Source organism: Lissotriton vulgaris, unplaced genomic scaffold (genome assembly GCF_964263255.1).
Source record: "Lissotriton vulgaris unplaced genomic scaffold, aLisVul1.2 SCAFFOLD_2267, whole genome shotgun sequence".
In the NCBI taxonomy this organism is placed as follows: Eukaryota; Metazoa; Chordata; class Amphibia; order Caudata; family Salamandridae; genus Lissotriton; species Lissotriton vulgaris.
The window spans coordinates 261,117-270,120 of NW_028245022.1; positions in this window are offsets into that span (position 1 = coordinate 261,117).

The window sequence follows — 9,004 nt, forward strand, 5'->3', positions numbered from 1 at the left end:
GTTCCCTGTTGGCAGCGGAGCTTTCGTCGTTGGAGACTTAGGCGTGAGGTATCCGAGGGCAGGGGCGGCGGGGCGTGCTGCAGAGGGCCCTCTTTATTTGATTTTAGACAGGAACTCGGTCGACGACGTAGTTGGGCTGGGAGTATCCGGGCTTCAGACTGTCCTCGAATGGAGTCGTGCCTTGCCCGAGCGGTACCGGAGCAATTTGGTCAGGAGGCACTTTTATACTTACAGAACTGCCAGTGCGTCACGTGTAAGATATACTAGGACTGTTCCTTCGCAGCACCTGGTCTGGATTGTTATGTGTTGTGGCGATTAGCAAACTAGCAGTCTCATATTAACAGGGGGCGAATGTGGCAGTTCTTCTTTGGCTTTAGGACACTCTTACCACAAGTGTACATGGACTTCGTTTTGAGAACGGCTGACCACGTTCCAGTGCTTGTGCCCTATCTTGTGTCAGAGGTGCCCCGTCAATACTTTGGAGAGAGCTGGTATTAGGTGGGGCCTAGTATACCAGTAATTTTACAGGCTAGTTTTTCAGCAGGTCTTTCATGGGTACTTGCGCAGTACACTTCCTATTAGGGGGCTAACACCAGAACAATAGTGTCGTAGGCATTGGTGGCACTGGTAGGAGTACAGGAAGCAAGCATTATGTAGGAGGTAGCTACAGGGGGTTAACAATCAAAGTGAGCCTTGTTTTTTTGTTTGTTTTTTTTTTACAAAAGATTACCTACATCAGGTAGCGGGAATTTATCTCCATCCAGAGGCTTAATGTCTTCGACATGTTACTGGGAAGACTCTTCCATAGGCCAGGTGAATAGAACTTTCCTTTCTTGGGGTCCTCTTCTCTCCCGAGAAGGACATTTATCAGGAAGGGTCTTTAAGGGAAAGTATCTTTGAGGTCTGCATTATGCCCTGGGATGAGGAGGTGTTCCTAGGTAGAATGATAGGGGACAAATTAGATGTTAGTAATATAACATACTTCAGTGCTAAGGTCATCCGCTGACCTAACATCCCAACAAGGCTCTGTTCCTAGTCTTGGATTCCCTGCTGCCTTTGCATTTCGTTAGTGTTTGTCCCATCCCACCCCTTCCAAGAATATATCATGGACTTACCAGTTCTCTCATCTGTCATCAGGCTTGAACGTGGTAGCATAAGGGCCATCGTGGGCTCCTGCATCGTTGGCGAGTATATATTCTGGTAGGTGAGGGGGGCAGGGCATTTACTGGATGTGTATTGTCTCACCGGCAGGAGCAGCGGTGGAGACCTGCCCTTCTCTCACGGGGGATGATACAGAAAGGGGGTGGTGATGAACAGAGTGTCTGAATTAAGCAGACCACTCTTACCCAGTCCAAAGATCAGGGCTTGATCCATCACTGTTATTTATCTCACTGCCCCATCCCAGCTCAGAACCTGGCTATATGCAAATTAGTCTGTCCCTGGCCCAGTGCATCATGGGAACAGGGCAGACCAAACTACCAAGCCAATTCTTCACCAGAAAGGAGACAAGCTACCGGGGACCGGTTTCTGGCATTTCAGCCTCTTCGGCCCGGCTTGCTTGAATCCTGATGGAGCAGTGAGAAAGGGACTCATGTCTGAGTATACCCTGCCACACCTATAGTGGCCAAAAACGATACAGAAAGGGGGTGGTGATGAACAGAGTGTCTGAATTAAGCAGACCACTCTTACCCAGTCCAAAGATCAGGGCTTGATCCATCACCGTTATTTATCTCACTGCCCCATCCCAGCTCAGAACCTGGCTATATGCAAATTAGTCTGTCCCTGGCCCAGTGCATCATGGGAACAGGGCAGACCAAACTACCAAGCCAATTCTTCACCAGAAAGGAGACAAGCTACCGGGGACCGGTTTCTGGCATTTCAGCCTCTTCGGCCCGGCTTGCTTGAATCCTGATGGAGCAGTGAGAAAGGGACTCATGTCTGAGTATACCCTGCCACACCTATAGTGGCCAAAAACGATACAGAAAGGGGGTGGTGATGAACAGAGTGTCTGAATTAAGCAGACCACTCTTACCCAGTCCAAAGATCAGGGCTTGATCCATCACCGTTATTTATCTCACTGCCCCATCCCAGCTCAGAACCTGGCTATATGCAAATTAGTCTGTCCCTGGCCCAGTGCATCATGGGAACAGGGCAGACCAAACTACCAAGCCAATTCTTCACCAGAAAGGAGACAAGCTACCGGGGACCGGTTTCTGACATTTCAGCCTCTTCGGCCCGGCTTGCTTGAATCCTGATGGAGCAGTGAGAAAGGGACTCATGTCTGAGTATACCCTGCCACACCTATAGTGGCCAAAAACGATACAGAAAGGGGGTGGTGATGAACAGAGTGTCTGAATTAAGCAGACCACTCTTACCCAGTCCAAAGATCAGGGATTGATCCATCACCGTTATTTATCTCACTGCCCCATCCCAGCTCAGAACCTGGCTATATGCAAATTAGTCTGTCCCTGGCCCAGTGCATCATGGGAACAGGGCAGACCAAACTACCAAGCCAATTCTTCACCAGAAAGGAGACAAGCTACCGGGGACCGGTTTCTGGCATTTCAGCCTCTTCGGCCCGGCTTGCTTGAATCCTGATGGAGCAGTGAGAAAGGGACTCATGTCTGAGTATACCCTGCCACACCTATAGTGGCCAAAAACGATACAGAAAGGGGGTGGTGATGAACAGAGTGTCTGAATTAAGCAGACCACTCTTACCCAGTCCAAAGATCAGGGCTTGATCCATCACCGTTATTTATCTCACTGCCCCATCCCAGCTCAGAACCTGGCTATATGCAAATTAGTCTGTCCCTGGCCCAGTGCATCATGGGAACAGGGCAGACCAAACTACCAAGCCAATTCTTCACCAGAAAGGAGACAAGCTACCGGGGACCGGTTTCTGGCATTTCAGCCTCTTCGGCCCGGCTTGCTTGAATCCTGATGGAGCAGTGAGAAAGGGACTCATGTCTGAGTATACCCTGCCACACCTATAGTGGCCAAAAACGATACAGAAAGGGGGTGGTGATGAACAGGGGGGGCACTAGAACGAACTACAGGTAGAGAGGTTTTCGCACTCGGGGGGCAGTGGGCATCCCGCTGCAGCTGACAATCATGCCCCTTGTCTTTCCTATCCTCACTTAGGGTGGACGTCTCTAGAAGGTGTCTGTGCGCTTCTCATTAGGAACAGACCTTTAGGCGGGTTTGCTGGCGGAGTGGGCTTTGTTTCACTACAGGGGGCGGTGCCTGACCCTTTGGACACGGGTTTCACCCCCGGTGGGCCTTCCCAGCCTCTTTTCCATCTGTGGTCGATGATTGAGTCCTTTTGAGTTAGGTATTAGGTTCTTCTGTTCAGCATCCAGAAGGATTTTAATCTCTATGGCAGTCTCTCTTACATTGGATCCCCTGGGAGGACTCCCATAGTTAGAGTATTTTTATTTGCGAGTTTGTATAGGTCTTTTACAGCGATTAGCGACACTTCGTTGCTGTACCATTATGCTTAGATGGTCTAGCAGTCTCGTACTACAAGCAGGCTGGGTCTCTGTAGCTTGGCGCCATTTGGCCCTGCCCTTTGCCTCTGATTTCTATTGGGTAGCGTTTATATTCTCTGTTGTGTTCCCCAAGTTGTATGCACCATGCTGGGAAACGACCCTACCCCCTCGGGGGGGTCACCGGACGTATCACTAGTAGAGGGCCTTACCCACTGGGGTTGTGGGACTGTGGGCGCAGCTGACTGGGTATAGGGCAATTAGAAGGGATATGTCCCTGTCCTCCACTTGTCTCTTTTAGGGGCAGTTACTTCGGCTTGTACTTGGCTGTCGTCAGCGCGCAATTATGCAAGCATGATTTGATTCCTCCCCGGGAAAAAATTTACAGAGGGATCTGGTGAGTATGAGTTGCAGGCATCTCCTGCGGGACATTGGTTGTTCTCCTTTTATTTGTCCGAGTCAGGGCAACTTGAGTATTCCGTGAAAACAGTGTCATGAACTCCCTGTGCCATAGTCTGTAATGTTATTTTCCGTAACTTTTCGGAAGACGGGGCTTTTCATGCATCACATGTTGAGGATGGAATGTGTAACTTCGTACAACAGTAGGCGTTCTGATAGGTCTTTATCCTGTTGGGCTATGTAGATTTTGCCTTCCGTTGTTGCTGGCTTTGGGCTTCCTCTGGCCCTTTTCTCCCTCGTCCAAGACACTCTTGGGTTTCGTCCTATGTAGACCTTCCCACGCTAACGGGCTGGCCTGCCAGGGCGCGGAGCAGGTTCAAGGAATATCACACACTGGGACCAGGGGGTGGGGTCCTGGATCTGAACGCCCTAGTTTGGAGTGCAGCCTTTTCTTTTCATGGGTCAGGCGTACCTGTTTTTCAGGCCTTCACAGGCTTGGGTCGTTTTGTAGGCAACTGTCTTGACCTACCTTCTGGTAGGGTACGGACGTGGGCAGACTACTTTGTTTATAGTCTATTTTATGCATCTGGGGTTGACACAAAGTAGAGGGTCCTGGGGTAAGCCCTCCGGGAAGCTTTCACCTAGACATATGTGTCCCTTTTGGTTGGCCTTCACTGGCTCGATGCGTTAAGGCCTTGTAGGCAACAGTTTTGTATCCACGTTTTAAGGTTACGGTCGGAGGCTATGGCATGGCTGCCATATATCAGGCATAGCTCCGCACATCACCTGACTGATGGGTAGCCCTGCAGATCAGATGGGCCTGCATGAGCCACATATTTCTCATCATACTGGCACACGCCGAGACACTCACATTGTTGTTCCACAGCATTGCCAGTCTTCTATCTCGGGCAAATTGGCACCATGGTGTTACATTGTCTATTTGCTCAGAATGTTGGGCCTGCATTCATCACACTTACCTTCCCCAGCCTGATCCCACTACGACCGCTCAGCCCTGGCCCTGCTGTGGTTCAGGCGGATTTATTATTTGCCGCTCCTTGCTTTTATCGTGGGTCACATGTGGGCACTCATGCGGCCAGGTTTGCGATTGCTTTTGCTCCTTTGGGCCAGGTGCCTGGGTAAGCTTTTCTACAAGACAGCATCTATTTAGTTGTTTTCAGATACGAAAGTCTGGATTCCTTTTGCAGTGTTCACATACCAGGTGATAAGAGGGAGAAGTATCAGTTCCCCTAGTTGCACTGCACCTATATACAGTTGTATAGGCTGCTTGTTTCAGCTTCATTGGTCCTACGTAGGCCAGGCACAAGGGGTCGACTTGTGCAAGTGTCTTTTCCTTGCCAGGTCATGGGTAGCCTATCTTTAGCTAGAGCCTGTGGGGGTGATAGTGTTCGAATCTCAGTCTGGGGGTTTTGGGCCAATTTTCCCTCGCCATGCGGTGCGGGGGCAGCGGGCTCTAGGTGACTCTGAAGTTCAGGCAAGGGTGTTCTGGACTGAGGTGCGTGTAACTGTATTTACACTTTCTCAGACGGGTTCCAGCGGATACTCCTACCCACCAATTGGGAACCTTGTGACACTCTATCTTTATTCGACTCCACCCCGGTGCATATAAAAGGGTCTCAAGTGGTTAGCAGGGTCCAGGTTCCTGTGACCAGGCGCTTGTTCAGCAAGCAGCATAGGTTGACCTGTTGCAAAGCCTTGCAGTGTATCATGATCAGGACTCTACGCTCTCTATCCCCCTTATGCTGGCCGTGACACCTTGTGTGTGCACCTAGGTCCTTTACTAGGGATTGCGCTGCTCACTGCAGTGTTCGATGGCAACTGATAGAATGACCACAACGAACTTACGGTGGGTCTCGCCACCGGTGGGGGACAGGTAATTTTCAGTGACAAGACATGTCTCCATCTCTATAGGCAAGGCGCTAGTCAGGGAAGGCGCTGGAGCCAACACACTGGAGGTCCGGTGCTGTGTATAATTAAAGGGGCAGAGACACAAAACCTTGTAGCCCGACACCGTTCTGGTGGAAGTATCAAGGCTCACACGGGTGGTTAGCAGGGACCTGGATTCTGTGTCCGGTCGTAGGGTCAGCAAGCAGGGTAGACTGCACCAGTTGGCCCTTCATGGAGGTTTTCAGTACCATCCACAGGCAACACACTATCTTTCCCTCCACTTTGTTGTGACACCATGCTGTGTCGCCGGGGAGCTATGGAGAAGTATTGTTAATTTGTCTGGGCTCTGGGGCTAGCATGCACCCTAGAGGAAGAACACAAGGGGAATTGGCCACACGTTGGTGACAGGTGAGCTCTGTGGTCCAATTTCCTATCCCGAGCTCCCGTGGCATGATGCCCTGTCTGGGACAGTGAGGCAGCTGGCTCGCATGAGGTTTGCTGCGCCATGCGTAAATATTTTGAGCAGAGATTTGGCCTTTTACATGGGTGCTACAAGCCAAACTCCCTGGGGTTGCTGGACTTTTGGGTCAGCGGTCCACGTTGGCATGGACCTGTTTTTTCTGAATAGGGAAAAGACCCTATTAATAGCAAGTAAGGAACAGCTAGGAGGAATGCCGGCCTTGGTGGGTGCCGGCGACGGTCGCCACACCCAGGGCTGTGGCAGAGTTACAGGGCGATCCAGAGGCGGAAAGGTACCCGAGAGTACCCTCTTCAGGAGCACAAAGGATGCTGAGGCCTAATATCCCCAGGAAGTCTGTGCGGTGGACCCTGGGGGTAGGACGGCGCCCCGCTATCCTATGGGCCGTTGGAAACCTGTACAACCGGGGGTCGCTTGAATGCTTCGCCCCTCGTAGGGGGGGGCGTGAGCAAGAGGGTGGACCAATGGTTCACCAGAATTGGGAGGGGCTATCTCCTCCCATAACCGCTAAGCAATGATTGGCTAAGGCCACGTTGCAAATTGGCCCATCAGGTGGTAGGTCGCGAGGGGCGGCTTGTCTTTTGGATTGCCTGTAAGATAACCCACCTTGTTGGCATGTGTATATGCTAATAAACCTGCAGCTACTTTTCTCCAACAAAAAAGTTGTCTTGTCTGCTTATTTCTGCAAAATGCATGTTACTGCGAGCGGGCTGGTGAGTGGGCCGATATTGGCACTAAGCAGGCCGACCGACACGTCCCCGCAGGGGACACAAATAAGAGGGCAGCCACCGTAGTGCCACAAGATGGCACACGGGGGCAGCCCAGCTCTTTGAGACCCTGATGGGTCCCGCGCGTCACTTCCTTCCTGGGGTGGGCAGGGGAGAGTATATATTCCTCCCCCGCCCACCGAGCGGCCTCTTTGTCCGCTGTCCCCTCACCCTGACGCCGTTTCCCTCCCTTCCGCATACCCGGCGTTTTCAGGGTGGGGGGAAATGTTTCTAATCTTTTCTCATTTGTGTTGCAGGCGGAGTTACAGGGCGATCGGGAGGCGTAAAGGTACCCGGGAGTACCCTCTTCAGGAGCACAAAGGATGCTGAGGCCTAATATCCCCAGGAAGTCTGTGCGGTGGACCCTGAGGGTACGACAGCGCCCCGCTATCCTACGGGCGGTTGGAAACCTGTACAACCGGGGGTCACTTGAACGCTCCGCCCCTCGTAGGGGGGGGGCGTGAGCAAGAGGGTGGACCAATGGTTCACCGGAATTAGGAGGGGCTATCTCCTCCCATAACCGCTAAGCAACGATTGGCTAAGGCCATGTTGCAAATTGGCCCATCAGGTGGTAGGTCGCGAGGGGCGGCTTGCCTTTTGGATCGCCTGTAAGATAACCCACCTCGTTGGCATGTGTATATGCTAATAAACCTGCAGCTACTTTTCTCCAACAAAAAAGTTGTCTTGTCTGCTTATTTCTGCAAAATGCATGTTACTGCGAGCGGGCTGGTGAGTGGGCCGATATTGGCACTATTTTCATTGTATCACCCCTGTCGAGCCTCCTTTTTGGAGCCTTTACACATTTGGCCAATGTCTCAGATGACTAATTCTGCGTCCCCATCATGAGGCCAAGCATGTCACAGTGGAAGCACCGCTGCAACACCCTTTGCACCCCCCTCTCATGCTAAGTGGAGCGTGTGCATGTGCCTAACATCGATTGCAACATTAAGCCATGTTCTGTTCCTTAGCGTCACTTTTCAAATTGGGAAAGTGTGAGTTTGACATCAAAACCTTGCAAAAAGTGACATTCTGTTTGCGGGATGCACTGGTAAATGTTGCAATGAGTCGTTTCAACACACAATATAAAGGTCCATTTACATGTGATAGGATTTAGATTTGTGTCCTGCATGCTGTGGCAATGTTTGCTTATGCCCCACTATGTGTCAGAGGCCATATGTGCATGAATGTGTGAGCAGATTGTGGGATTGGATGATGTGACTCACATGTAAAATTTGTGTGTGTTCATGAGTGTTGTGTACATTCCTGAACACATACAACAGAATGTGATATGACCATTGTAGGAGAGTAGGGTCTGCAATCCTATGATCACCCAGATTTTTTGCTTTTGTTTCACTGGTTTACGACTTTCTCTGGCTGTGGGCCTGCCAATCAGACCCACAGCCCGGCTGTTCTCTTTCTAAATTACGAGATGTACCCTAGGTGCATTTACCAATTGGTACTGGACCACCTTATCAGACCCTGTAACTCAGGGCATAGGTGTACCCAGGGCCACCAGGGGCTGCAGCATGTATTATGCCACCCCTGGCTGGCCTCCGAAATTTGACACAACTGGCTGCATGACAGCTGGGGCGAAGTCGTGTAATCACCCTTTGCTTTAGGTATAGTAGTTCTATATCTAACCCTACAATGGACACCCGAGTTCCTATCAGTCACTCCTATGGCAGGCCTTGACAATCCTGAAGGCAGAGTGCATGGGCTCGTGTGAACTGTGTTCGGGCACGAGCCGAGCCGGTTGCAGCTTGCGGAGAAAAGACCCAATGGCTGTTCCATGATAACGCGTACCACATCGGTAACTTCGGTGTCGCGTTATCAAGACATGTCGAGTAAGGTGTCATACGAATCGGGGTGCTGCCCTCTCACCAACCCTGGCGACGAGGTTAGCATTCTGCCCTTCTAGAGGGACACGACATGTACGTAACTGTGAACCCCGGTTAAAGTTAACGAAAGCC